This window comes from Penaeus monodon, chromosome 39 (assembly GCF_015228065.2).
Source record: "Penaeus monodon isolate SGIC_2016 chromosome 39, NSTDA_Pmon_1, whole genome shotgun sequence".
Taxonomy (NCBI): domain Eukaryota; kingdom Metazoa; phylum Arthropoda; class Malacostraca; order Decapoda; family Penaeidae; genus Penaeus; species Penaeus monodon.
Window position 1 is genome coordinate 28,207,997 of NC_051424.1, and position 12,082 is coordinate 28,220,078.

A 12,082-nucleotide genomic window follows, 5' to 3' on the forward strand; every position below is an offset into this window, starting at 1 on the left:
TTGTTTTCCTCTCCTTTGTCGTTGTCTTTTTCCCCGTCTTCCTTCACCGTTTTTTTTTTTTTTTTTTACTTCAGATATTAAAAATTGAAAAATATATATCTTCTCAGTCAAAATCTTATAAACGGAAATCGAACATTTTAGTTTCGCTAATAATGAATCTTTCTGTTATTAGTAGAAATAGAACAATACCACCATTATATAACCATTTAAAACAGCTTAATCCATATGACTAAGACAAAGAAAACAAGTAAAAAATATTTGTACACTTTTGTACACACGAAGAAAGGCAAAGGGGCCAAAAAAAAAAAAAAAAAAATTTCCTTTGCATTTAACCAGCGAACGCGAATACATTTCAGTTGATAAAAATATATTAGAGCATTAGATAAAAAAAAAAAAACATACGTCATGGTTGATCTGATTAAAGGGAAGGAATTCAGGTCGTCCATTAAATGATCAATTAAATGAATTGGTTGGAGTGGGGCGCGGGCAAGGGGGGGGGGAGATTGATTAGCTATTGGCCGAAGGTTATTTGAGGGGTCGGATGTGTCAGCTCTCCTTATAAAAAAAGAAAAAAAAAAATCTATAGTTTAGGAACTTAAAAAAAAATGTATAGATGTCTTTTATAATAGTCTATGTCACTGAAATATATCTAAAATATATATATTTTTTTCTGAAATTTGGATCGGGTTGAAAAATAAGGTGAATGTAACAGAAATTATTAATGTTTTTTTTTTTAACCTCTAAAAATATTTTATCCTCCCTCCCCCCCTTCCCAGTCTTTCTGAGGTAATTTGTGCAAATGGCAGTTTGCCTTTTTCTTTCATTTACTCGCATTTTACTTGTTAGATTCTTTTTCCCTGAAGACCGGTTGTTGACTGAGACTCTGTTTTCCTTCATAAAGTTATATTCTCCTGACGATTTTCTCTCTCTCTCTCTCTCTCTCTCTCTCTTCTCTCTCTCTCTCTCTCTCTCTCTCTCTCTCTCTCTCTCTCTCTCTTTGTCTGTCTGTCTGTCTCTCTCTCTCTCTCTCTCTCTCTCTCTCTCTGTCTCTCTGTCTCTCTCTCTCTCTTTTCTTTTTTCTTTTTTTTTATCTTTATGGAATGCTGCATAACTTTAATTACTGAACGTTATAGACTTAGTTTTAGTTGGATTTTATGCGAAATATACCGTTTTCTGATTGATTCTGTCTTTAAAAATAATTGCAATCTTATAAAAATTAAGACCAACATAAAAGATGTTCTTAGTGTTATGCTCCTTTATATCAATTCAAAATTACATTGATTGTATGTGTATTGACTGAGACATGAACAATTCAACATGTAAAATAATTTTTTTTTTTCCTGTTTGTAAATGTATATTCAAATATTGTTCTGAAAGACAGATAATTACTGAATAATACGGTATGACAATAGTAATAATAATGATATAATGATAGTAATTATGTATTGTTAGTGAAGAACGATATATTTCTTTTTTTCTTTTTTAAGATTTTTTTCTTTCATTTCTTTTTTTTTTCTTTTTTTCCCCATGGCCAGTTGACAGCCAGTTTATCTTTTCCCATTATATAATTATTATTCGATTCAGCTTATAATCATATCTAAACGTGGAACATATGAATAGCAGGCCTACGTGTTATGTAGATGAATATAAAGGTGGTACATACCATATTGGTGATTATAACGCTGATACAAACTATATAGGTGAAAATAAAGGTGATACATACTATACAGGTGAATCTAAAGGTGATACATACCATACTGGTGAATATAATTGTGATACATACCATACTGGTGAATATAATTGTGATACATAGTATACAGATGAATATATGCTGATACATACAATACAGGTGAATATCAAGGTGACACGTACTATACATGTTAACATAAAGGTGATACATACTTTACAGGTGAAAATAAAGGTGATACTATACAGGTGAATATAACGGTAACACGTAGTATACAGGTTAACATAAAGGTGATACATACTACACAGGTGAAAATAAAGGTGATACTATACAGGTTAACATAAAGGTGATACATACTATACAGGTGAATATAAAGGTGATACATACTATACAGGTGAGTATAAAGGTGATATAAACTATGAAGGCGAAAATGAAGATCATATGCAAATGATAGGTGAATGTAAATAAAGCATTGACTATGCAGGTGAGTATGAAGGTGATATAGACTATATAGTTGAATATCCTATCGACAAATGCGCTTACAGTGAATACCATTTATCTTGATTTCGAAAAGGAAAGTAGGATGCAAGTTGCAAAGATCGATGGAAAAAGGTCTACAGGGAGTTGCAACGTGAGGTTAACTTAACGTGGTTTAAGAAATGAAGAATTTCTGAAGCTGATTCTCACTGCCAAGAAAAATATCGAAGCTTCTGTACAAATAATATGCTCATTTCCTTTCTGACACTAATTTGACATCAGAAGTTCTTGCTGGTTTTCAAGATAAAGGAAATTTCTCTCAAAGCGATAAGATGAGTAATGATAGGATCATGCAATGGCTTAAATGCAGTTACTTGCTTTAGACATGATATTAGTCTGTTCTGCTTTTGTATTGAGATATGTAATTACTGATTATTGCTCAAAATTGAGTGGGATATGTACATTGAGAGTGTGCTGTGATTAGACATTATTATTTCTATTGTTTTAAGCATTATTATTATCATTATTGCCATTGGTAGTAGTAGTAGTAGTAGTAGTAATAGTAGTAGTAGTAGTAGTAACACTAGCAGTAGTGATATTGTTATCATCATCATTATCATCATCATTGTTGGACTAAATATCCTCATTATTATCATCATCAACATTAGCATAGATTCACCTACACTCTCCTTTACATGTACAGTAGGTTAGGTAAGAACTTAATCATTAAAAAGATACAACATACAGACGCAATTCAGATTAATTAAAATGATTCAAAATCATACGCGTCAGAAGCAAATCTATATAATAAAATCGATGCCTGTCTTCCAGTATATTTGCCCAAAAGACTTTCAATTTTCCTCATGTTTTTGGGGCACGAAACAGCTCTTATTAGCTATAATTAGTATTTGGACGATGAAACACGCTAACGCAAGACCGAAATCAGTCAGCTTTGGCAATCTCTCACTAGTCCAGTTCAACAGTCAAAATTAAGGGATAGATAAAAATCAATAATGCAGATTCGGAGACAGCGATATGAGCCAGCGATTCCCCCCTACATCCTACCTTGCAAAAAAAAAGTAATTATTCCTAGTAATATAATTTTTCTACATGTGAGAAAAACTTTATTTATGCATACAGTGATACTAAAGCATTAGGACAAGCAAGTTTTACTAATCGTTTTCTCCTACACTCAAACCTGATAGGATGTGTTCGAATATGCATATGACTGTGGCTAAGACTTCGACTTATCTTCTTTCAAAAATTAAAAGCTATAAGGGTAAGTGTATACGTGTGTGTGTGTGTGTGTGTGTGTGTGTGTGTGTGTGTGTGTGTGTGTGTGTGTGTGTGTGTGTGTGTGTGTGTGTGTGTGTGTGTGTGTGTGCGACTCGGTGCAAAGAGAAGAGGAAGAGAAATATGGAAGGAGATGAAGGATGGGAAGAGGAAGGGAGAAGTTAATGAGTGAGGAAGGAGAGAAAGAGACGAAGGAAGGGGAGAGAAGGGAAGAACAGGAACAGAAGGAGAAATAGAAGAGGAATTGGAACAGAGGAGAACGGAGGGGACGGAAGGAAAGAGAGGAAGAGGAAGAAGAGGATGGAGAGAGAGAAAATGGAGGTACGAGAAAGACAAGAAGAAAGAGTTGGAATTGGAGGAAAAAGGAAAAGATGGAGAGATAGATAGATAGATAGATAGAAATAGAGAGGTGAGAGTTGGGAAAGGGACAGAAGGAGAGGGATAAGAGAGAAACAGCGACAAGACAGAAAGAAAACGAACAAGCAACAGAAGGGAAGGAGAAAAGCACCAACGAGACGAAAGAGAGAAGAGAAAGACAGACAAAAAGGGGAAGGAGAAAAACAGCCAGACGGAGACAGAAAGAGAAGGGGAATAGAGACGACAAAAGGGGAAAGGAGAAAAACACCAGAGGGAACGAAAGAGGAGAGAGACAGGACAACGAAAGGAAGGAGAAAGCCCCCGAGGGAACAAAAAGAGAGAGAGAGACAGAGACAGACAGAAAGGGAAGGAGAGAAACAGCCAGACGGAGACAGAACCAAACACCGAGATCGCAGAACACAAATATCGAGAATCGAGAAGCTGGCGGGAAGGAACGAGACATTGGAAAAAATGGGAAAAAGGGAAAGAAAAGGGAGGGGGGTGGAAAAAGGGAAAGGGGGGAACGATAGAAGAGAGAGGAAAGGAAAAGAAGAAGGAAAAAGAACGGGGAGGGGAGAACGGTGAGGGGGGGGGGAAGAGGGTAGGGAGGTAGGAAGGAGGAAAAAAAGGCCTAAAGAGAAAGGGAAAGAAAGAGAAAGAGAGAAAGAGAAGGGTAAAAGAAAGAGAAAGAAAGAAGAAAAGGGGAAAGGGTGTGGAAAGCGGGGAGGAGAGGTAGGGGAGGTGGGGAGGAGGGGAAATAGCGGTGTTGCTGTGCTTTTCACCCCCACGTTTTCCATTACGGGCCACAAACTTTCCCAATTTGGTTTTAGGAGCGAACACAAGCGCGGGGGGTTTTGGGCCTTCCCGCGGGCCCGGGGGGAGGGGGGGGGGGGGGGGGGGGGGGGGAGGGGGTTGAGGGGGGGGGGGGGGAGAGGGGGGGGGGAAGGGGGGAGGGATGAGGGGGGGGGGTAAAAAAGGGGAGTTGAGGGGGAGGGGGGTAAAGAGGGGGGATGGGGGAAGGGAGGATGGGGAGGGAAAGATGGGGGAGAAGGGGAAGGGAGGATGAGGAAGAGAAGGTGGGAGAGAGAAGGAAGGGGGGGAGGATGAAAGAGAGGGGGAGAATAGAAGGGGGAAGAGAAAGTGGGGAGGGGGGTCGTGGGGAGGGAAGATGGGGAGGACGAGAGAGGGAAAGGGAAGGGGAAGGATGGAGGGGAAAGGAAAGGAAGGGGAAGAAGGATAGAGAGTGGAGAAGGAGGGAAGAAAGAGGGAAAAGGAACGATAAGGGAGATAAGAGAGAAAGTGGAAGAAGGAGGGGGGGGGGAGGTATCGAAAGAGGGAAAGCAAGAGGAGGTGAAATAGAGGAGGAGGAGGAAATTAACGAAAGGGGAGGAAGGCAAACGAGAAGAAATGAAAGGAGGAGAAGAAGAAGGAAAAGAGGGAAGGGAAGTAGGAGGCAATTTGGAAGGAGAAAGAAAAGAGGGTGGGAAGAAAAAGGGGAAAGAGATAAGGAAGGGAGGGGAACAAAAGTTAAAAAGGGAAAAGAAGGGGGGAAAAGGGGGAACGGGGATTAAAAATGGAAGTGAAAGGGGGAGAGAGTCGGAAAAAGAGGGGGGGGGGGGGGGGGGGGGGGGGGGGGTGAAGAGGAAGGGTAAAAAGGGGAGGGGGAAAGGGGAGGTGAAAGAGGAGGCAAGTCTGGGGAGAAAGACGAGGGAAAGAGAAGGGGGGTGAAAGTGGAGGAAGGAAGCGAGAAGAAAGGGGCGTGGAAGACAAGGAAGAGGATGAAAGAGAGGAAGAAGAAGAAAAGGCGAAAATTTAGAAGGAAAGGGATATAAGAGAAATAAAGAGATTATAAATAAAAGGAGAAGTGGGAGATAATGTGAAAGGAAAGAAGGAAGAAGGAGATAGATGAGAAAAGGGAGAAAAAGAATAATAATAAGAAATGCAAAAGGGGAGAAAAGAGAGAAAGTAAGAGAAGTGGGAGGCACGTGAAGCCAATAAAAGAGGAATAAAAAAGAATATTAAAGAGAAGAAAAAAGAAAATAATAAAGAAAAAAATAAAGGGAGACGATAAAAAACAAAAAAAAAAGAGAAGAAAGATCAGAGAAAACAAAACAGTAAAAATATGACTCATCAGTAGATTAAAAACAGAGAAATAAAAAAAATAAATAATAAAAAATCAAAAAGGAGGAAGAAAGGAAATAGAAAACAGCATAAAAGAGACACGAAAATGGAAGAATAAAAAGGTTGCAAAATCCACCAAAAAAACCTTAAACCCAAAAGGGGGTTAAAAACAAACAAAGATAAAAATCATGAAAGAGGAGACAGTGGAAGAATAAGGTAGGAAGGGGAAGGGGGGAGGGAAGGGGGGGGAAAACCCTGGGCAGAGAGGTTAAAAAAGAGAGAGAGAGAGAGAGAGGAGAAGAGGCGGGGAAGGAGGGAGAGAGAGAAAAGAAAGAGAGAGAGGAGAGGGGGGTAATATATTATTATATATATAATTAAAATATTTATTATAGAAGAGAGAAGGGGAAGAGAGGAGAGAGAGAGAGAGGGGGAAAAGATAGATAACAGATAGTAGATAAAAGATGAGAGAGAGAGAGAGAGAGAAAAAATTTTAATAGAGAAGGAAGGAAGGGGTGAGAGAGGAGAGAAAGGGGGGAAAAAGAAAAATCAGAGAGAATTACGACTTGAAATTATCAACAAAAAGAAAAAACAAAAAAAAAAAAAAAAATAAAAGAAAATATGATGAGCAAACGAGACGGAAAAACAAACAAATAAAAAAAGAAACAAACAAAAAAACGAAACACGAAAAGAAAACAAAAAAAATAAAAAATGAAGAAAACGGGAAGACGGAGGCCACAAAAAGAAAACGGGAAGACGGAAGCCACAAAAAGAAAACGTAAGCGGGGGTCCAAAAGAAAAAGGGAAAACGGAAGCACAAAAAAAAACTGAAGACAGGGCCCCAAAAAAAACGGGGAAACGGGGGCCCCAAAAAAAAACGTAAGAGGAGGGCACAAAAAAAAACGGGAAACGGGGCCCCAAAAAAAAAAACGGGAAAACGGAGGTCACAAAAAGAAAACGGGAAGACGGAACCCCAAAAAAAACGTGAAGACGGGGGTCACAAAAAGAAAACGGGAAGACGGAAGCCACAAAAAGAAAACGGGAAAGCTGGCGCACAAGAGATAGGCCTTTTGAAAAGAGAGCGCGAGTACAAAATATTCCATTCATTCGCGGAAAAAAGAAAAAGAAAAAGATTAAAAAATAATTTTGGGCCGTCCATTCATACCGCTCTTCCTTAACATGTATTAAACGACCTTAGACACTATGGTTACCCTGAGAACGCGGTCTCGGCGAGAGACCTTCTATTAATACGGACTTCGTGACTTTTGTTAAGTTTATTACAGTTATCATTACTATTGTTAATATTGTTGTTCTAATTACTATCATTCTTGTTATTACTATTAGTTTTAGTAATATTATCATCAATGTACCACCCTCAGCATGATCATCACAGTTATTCATATTATCATATTACTTTATATCATTACATTACTGGTATTATCACTAGTTTTATCACCATTACGGCTACATTGTTATATCTACTGTGTCATCATCATCATCAGCACTGCCTTCATTATCATCACCATCATCATTATCATCAACACCATCATTATAACTTATAATCCCCATTACTATCACAGTCGTCCTCATCGCCATTGTCATCATAACCATTGCTATAATCCTAATCCTAATCATCAATATTTAAATCAATATTGCCTAGTACCGTCGCCTCTTTCACTAATCCTCACTCGGTCTATGGCAATATATATATATATATATATATATATATATATATATATATATATATATATATACATATATATTCAAAGAAAGAGCTAAAACGTTGCAGAATGAAAAGGGGTCAGACTCTTAACGCCAATCAATAACGAAGCAAACAAATGGATGTTGTTGTTTTTTTTTTGTTTTGTTTGTTTTATGTGTCTGTGACGTCATTATCGACTCATGAGACGCTGAGTTTGTTTGTTTTTCAGTAGTCAATACGAAAATCACCATCTGTCAGTAATATTAGTATTCGTGTATCTATACTGGTCACACTCACGGCACTATCAATTATCATACTGATATCACCATATCATTACGTCACCATGCATGTAATTTGATATCCTGAGTCATTAACGAACTACCTGTATTATAGCATGCGGCACAAATTTACGTTAAAGAAACACTTAATAAAATAGCTGTTAAATAATCACTGCTTATACTCAATATGTTCTGTCATTACGTCACAAACATAAAATAAGCACTATAGATTTTCACAACACTAACCATACTACATTATAACAACTACATTACACGTTATAACACCACACTATACATACAGATAAACCGATTACCCTGATGACGTCACCCACATACTTTTACGTCACAGCTACGTCACGCCACGACGTCATTAAGTCACGTCACAAGCCGTCACAAGCCGAAAGACCGTCACAGATGGGCGAATAAGGGTTCCTCGACTCAAGTGGTTTCCTTTCGAAGCACTCGAAGCCCCGAAGGGTTCAGATCACGCGGTTTAAAAAAAAATGGTTCACTGTCTCGTTTGGCTGGTTAAGTCCTCGTTTTTCGGTTCCGTCTCTGTAGCTGTGTCTGTCTGTCTCTGTGTGTCTGTATGTCTGTCTCTCTGCTTCTTTGTGTCTGTTTGAATCTGTCTCTAAGTGTCTGTTTCTCATGCTTCTGCCTGTCTCTGTCTCTCTGTGTATCTGTCCGTCTGTCTGCCCCCCCCCCCCGCTTCTCTCTCTCTCTCCTCTCTCTCTCTCTCTCTCTCTCTCTCTCTCTCTCTCTCTCTCTCTCTCTCTCTCTCTCTCTCTCTCTCTCTCTCTCTCTCTCTCTCTCTCTCTCTCTCTCTCTCTCTTTCCCCCATTCACCCCATTCTCTCCACAGGAGCGGTGTTTGTTCTTCCTAAATTTCGCCTCTAAGTCGTACTCCGTTTAATGAGGACACGCATATTTACAGCGTCTCCCGGGTGTAGCGTCCGAGGCCTTCCGTTTCCCCCCGGATGCCTGTACGAATCCATCTGCAGTTCCAGCCATACCCCAGCTCAATTTTCAGCCGACCAGATTTCAATTTGTAATCCAAGCAGATTCTCTGTTTACCCTCTGTTATGGAATATCAAACAGAGCAAACAGTGGCCCGCTTCTGAGGCGAGCTGGGATGGCGCTCTTTTTAACTGTGTTTGCCCTTGCGCCCCGCCACACCGCGGTTCCACAAGGGTTCGTCCGGGTTTTCAGAAGAGATCAAGAGTGAGATAAGGAAGTCTTGGCGTCCAGGAGCCCGGCGAGTGGAAGCCGCCAAGTGAAAGGCGGAGACGCGGGGCCAAATCCGCCGTCGGTCTGTGCCTCGTCGTTAATTGGTCCCTCACGGAGCCGGGTAACTGCCAGCAGGCTAAGCAAACGCCGCGTCCGCTTCCTCGCCCGCACCGCCATAACCGCAGCCCCTTTAGTTCGCGTAAAAAACTTTTACTCTCAACTTTGACACTGTTTGCCCTTTAAAGTTTGCCAACTTTGCCTCGTGGAAAATATCGGCTTCGCGGAAGGACGTCCTCAGACAGGCGGAGGAGCGAGCGAGGAGACGGAGTGCCGCGGCGCCTGCACGACCTCGGATGCACTTCTTGGTTTAAGGCACTTTGCCCATTACGGCCCCGAACAGTTGCCACGACTCCACAAACAGGCCGGGCGTTCCGGGGAATTTAATCGCGCCCGTTTGCCTTCGACATCATCAAGGGCTCTAAAATGATTAGGAGGTAACATCCCGTGCCGAGGCAAATTAACGTTACCTCACTCAGTTTCAAAAAGTCCCTCAAAAAAGAGGTGAATTAAAAAAGAAAAAAAAAAGAAAGACGAAAAAAACACGCATTGGCAAAAAGCAACCAAACCCAACACAGGAAGATTTTTTAAAAAGGGCGGAAAAAAAAGAGTCAGTAGCACCCTCGATCCAGGCATCCCACACTACCGGTCTTTTCAGCCTCGAGACCCAGATGAACAGCCTCGACTGCTTTTTAACATCGTCAAGACCTCTCGTTGCCACGGAGGGTTGTTTGTTCCCGTGATGGCCTTCTCTGAGAGATCATTGGAGGCTGAAATTCCCGGCTGCATGTGGCGGAGGCTCGGCGCCCGTCCGGCCTCGCTGCTGGCCCAGGGCGACGACACTTGCCACCTGAAAGCCGAGACGAGAGCAATGGAAAATGTTTTCCTTGCTCTTACGAAAAAGGCAGAGGGTAAGTCTTATTTTAGCTTTTCTTTCTCTCTCGCTTTCTTTTTTACTCTCTTTTTTTTCTTTTTCTTTTTTCTTTTTTTGAGTGGGGAGGTGAGGGGGCCGGAGGTGTGCTTTTATGCGCACCTTTTATTCTCCGCCTTTGGTTTCAAGTCTTTTCTCTTTCTTCCTCTCTCTCGAAGGCTCTCTTTCTCTCCCATTTTCCTCGGTTTTTATCATCGTTGTGTTTAATTTCCTTGCGGATTCGCCAACTGGCATCCCACCCAAGCTTACCGTTTGCACAGGCTGTAGCGCCATTGTTAAAACGAGACTTTACATTTCCCTCGCTTTTTTTTCTCTTTCTCTCGCTCTCTTCCTCTCTCTCCCACTTTCTCTCTCTGCCTGTCTCTCCCTCACTCTCCCCCCCCCCTCTCTCTCACTCTCTTTCTCTCCCACTCACTCACTCACTCCTACCATCCTTTTCCCCTCTCTCACGCCCTCTCTCTCTCTCTCTCTCACTCACTTACTCACTCTCTCTATCTCTTTCTCTTTCTCTTCTCTCTCCTCTCTCACAACACATTCGCTTCACCCCTTCTTCCCTCCTCTCCCTCTCCATCCCCTCCTCCCTCCTCCCTTTCCCCCTCTCCCTCTTTCTCTCTTGTTCTTCCTTTCCCTTCCTCTCGCTCTTCCTTTACCTTCCTATCTCTCTTTCTCCACCCTCACTTCCTCACTCTCCATTTTTCCTTCTTCTCCCCCAAACAAAAATCATATTCTGCCAAAACGAGAAAGAACACATCTCTGCCTTAGTGAGCAACCATTCTCTCTCTCTCTCTCTCTCTCCTCTCTCTCTCTCTCTTCTCCCTCTCTCTCTCCCTCTCTCTCTCCCTCTCTCTCTCTCTCTCTCTCTCTCTCTCTCTCTCTCTCTCTCTCTCTCTCTCTCTCTCTCTCTCTCTCTCTCTCTTCCCTCCATCCCTCCGTCCCTCTCTGCCTCCCTTCCTCCCTCTCTCCCTCCCACTCCCTCCCACTCCCTCCCTCTCCCTCCCTCCCTCCCTATCCCACTCCCTCCCTCCCTCCCCCCCCCTCTCTCTCTCTGAGGGTAGAGGGGGGGTGGGGGGACCTGATGCCGCCCTCCTTCCTCTTCCTTTATTTAGCGATCAACTCGAGGCTCTTCCCCGGGCGGGAAACAACGCGGGGAGTTGGGCGAGGATTTTCCCAGGGACCCTCGACGCCCCTTGAGGAAAACGGGCGAAATAAGGGACGGGTGGGGATGGGGGAGGAAGAGGGGGAGGGGGTGTGGGGGGAAGGGGGAGGGAGAAGGGGAGGGGAGGAAGAGGGGAAGGGGAGGGGGAGGGAGAGGGGGAGGGGTGGAGGAAGGGGAGGGGTGGGGAGAAAGGGAGGAAGAAAGGGAGGGGTGGGGGAAAGGGAGGAAGAAGGGAGGGGTGGGGCAAGGGGAGGAAGAGGGGAAGGGAGAAGGGGAGGGGTGGGGTAAGGGGAGGAAGAGGGGGAGGGGAGGGAGAGGGGAAATAGGGGAGAAGGGGGATGGAGAGAGGAAAAAAAGAGGAGGGGGAGGAGGAATGGGAGAGGAGTTGGATACGGGGGAGAAGGAGAAAGGGAAAGAAAAAGAGGAGGGGGAGTGGAGGTGGTTGAGTAGGAGTTGGAAGAAACGAAAGAAAAATAATAATAATAAGAGAAAGCTAATGGAATAAGAATAGGAAATAGTGAAAAGGGAAGAGGAAAAGGAGGACGAGGAGGAGGAGAAGGAGAGAGGAGGATAAAGAAAAAAGGATGATGTGGAAGAAGAATAGGAGGAGGCAGCGATGATGTAGAAAGCGGAGGAGGAGGAGGAAAAAGAGGAGGAAAAGGAGGAGGAGGAAGATGATGATGATGAGGAGGAGGAAGAAGAAGATTAGGGGGAGAAGAAGTAGAAGGAGGAGAACGAAGAAGAGGAAAAGGAGAAGAGATGACTGCAAAGACGCGAGCGCAAATAGACGAAGGGAGAAG